Source organism: Phoenix dactylifera, unplaced genomic scaffold (assembly GCF_009389715.1).
Source record: "Phoenix dactylifera cultivar Barhee BC4 unplaced genomic scaffold, palm_55x_up_171113_PBpolish2nd_filt_p 000247F, whole genome shotgun sequence".
Taxonomy (NCBI): domain Eukaryota; kingdom Viridiplantae; phylum Streptophyta; class Magnoliopsida; order Arecales; family Arecaceae; genus Phoenix; species Phoenix dactylifera.
The window spans coordinates 488,705-490,774 of NW_024067742.1; the positions used below are offsets into that span (position 1 = coordinate 488,705).

The 2,070-nt window shown below is 51.0% G+C and overlaps 1 non-coding gene across 1 annotated transcript; it reads right to left on the reverse strand.

Annotated features, from left to right (window-relative positions):
* Positions 1–636: 636 nt before the first annotated feature.
* LOC120105279 lies at positions 637–743 on the reverse strand. The gene has a single exon (XR_005507676.1). It is a non-coding gene; the product is annotated as a small nucleolar RNA R71 (small nucleolar RNA).
* Positions 744–2,070: the final 1,327 nt, after the last annotated feature.

Here is a 2,070-nt window from a genome sequence, read left to right on the forward strand (position 1 = left end):
GTTTTTAGCATTTTTGTGTTTAGCGTAGAATTTTTATTTATTTTCATTACTCTAATTTTTTTTTTTTTCTGATTTGTTTTTCATGGTTTATTAGAGTTTCTTGATTGTTTATGACTGTAACTCGCTCTTCTAATCAAGGTGATTTGCACGTGTGATCCAGAAATAGAGAGAACTTTGTGCAGGTTAAGGAGGGAAGCTCGGAGAAATTCTGAAGTGAACGATCTAGCTCTTGATTCCCTATTTTGATTTAGAAGAAGAGGAAGTCATGGCTGAAAATCGAACTTTGAAAGAGCTTGCTGCCCCTGATTTGAATCAACAACCATTATGCATAACATTCCCTACTCTAGATGCTACTACTTTTGAATTAAAATCTGGACTAATACATCTCTTGCCCACTTTCCATGGCCTTGCAGGTGAAGATCCTCACAAGCATCTAAAGGAGTTTTCATGTGGTATGCACGAGTATGAAACCCACGGGGGTGACCGAAGAGCAAATTAAATTAAGAGCCTTTCCGTTTTCTTTGAAGGATTCGGCTAAGGATTGGCTCTATTATTCTACCATCTGGAAGTATTACCATATGGAACGAGATGAAGAGATTGTTTTTAGAGAAATATTTCCCAGCTTCAAGGGCGGCCAACATTCGAAAAGAAATTTGTGGTGTAAGGCAGCAAAACGGAGAGTCCCTATACGAATACTGGGAACGTTTCAAGAAATTATGTGCAAGCTGCCCCCATCATCAAATTAGTGAGCAGCTACTTATCCAGTATTTTTATGAGGGCCTTCCTACCCACTGAAAGGAGCATGATTGATGCTGCTAGTGGAGGAGCTTTGGTGGATAAAACTCCAGAAACCGCAAAAAACTTGATTGCAAATATGCAGCTGTTGCTGGTGGTCCAAACCGAGAACGATTGGCACAGCGGTGTGAACGGGTTCCCTTGGAGTTGGGTTGATTGCGCTCCACCTTCCACCGGGAAACCTGCAGGCAAGCCTCGCACCACCACTGGGGTAGTGGGGGCCCTCCGACGATCAAGTCAGAGGAGATAGAAGGAGAAGGAGAGATAGCAGCAAGCAGGTAAGAGATATCTCTGGAAAACCTTTGCTTACCCTCCCCTTCTGCCCCCCAGCCGCATATATACCAGGCTGGGGGGGTCTTTCTGGGGGGTTGTCATCGTGTGGCACGATGGAGTTGCCACTGGCATGGCCGTTACAGGGCATCGTGGGGCAGCGCTGGGTACGGCCATGACAGGGCGTAGTGGGCTCCGCTTTGTACGGCTGTTACAGGGGATCGTGGAGCAAGCGCCGGATGCGACCGTTGCAGGAGTAGTGGAGCAGGGGCCGCGGCGTGCCTCAGGAGAAAGCCTGTCGTTGTCGGGAGATTGCCGACTCGGGGGTCGGATGACTGGATCAGGGGGCAGCCGACTCGGGGTCGGGCTGCGGAGCCGAAGATATCCGACTCGGGGTCGGATTGCTGGATCAAGGGGCAGCCGACTTCGGGGTCGGACTGCGGAGCCGAAGATATCCGACTCGGGGTCGGATGCTGGATCAAGGGACTGCCGTAGTCTTCCTGGGCGCGCGTGCCGGTCACGTGGGGCCATGGTGGCTAAATTCCCCCGTAACAGTAGCCCCCCACTTCCGAGCCTGGAACCAGGAGGGGAACGGGTGAAGGGAGTGATGCTTCGAGATTGCCGCCATCCCTCGGAAAGGCGCGCGCACTTCGAGCTCCCCGCCTCCTTTATGGCGTATAGCGGTGTCGCTGATTCTGGCAGTCTGCGGATTTCGGCGGACATCCCACATCCCGCTCTAGCGCCATTGCCTGCTGATTTTCCAACCGCCTCCCTACCCCTTGCGGACGTGCCCGGCGTTCCCGACCCAGGGGTTCCTCCAAGCCGACCCTCTGTACCTTTCTTTGTATGTGGCGTTTTGCCAAGTTGTATGGGTCTCGGCCCTGAAACAATGAAAGTTAATGCAAATAGAGTGTTTCTTCATTTCACTTTCGTCCTTCCTCTTTTTAACTTTTGGTAGCGTCTCGCCGACTCCTAACTCTTGAAGTTCTTCCGGCGCTAGGCCAG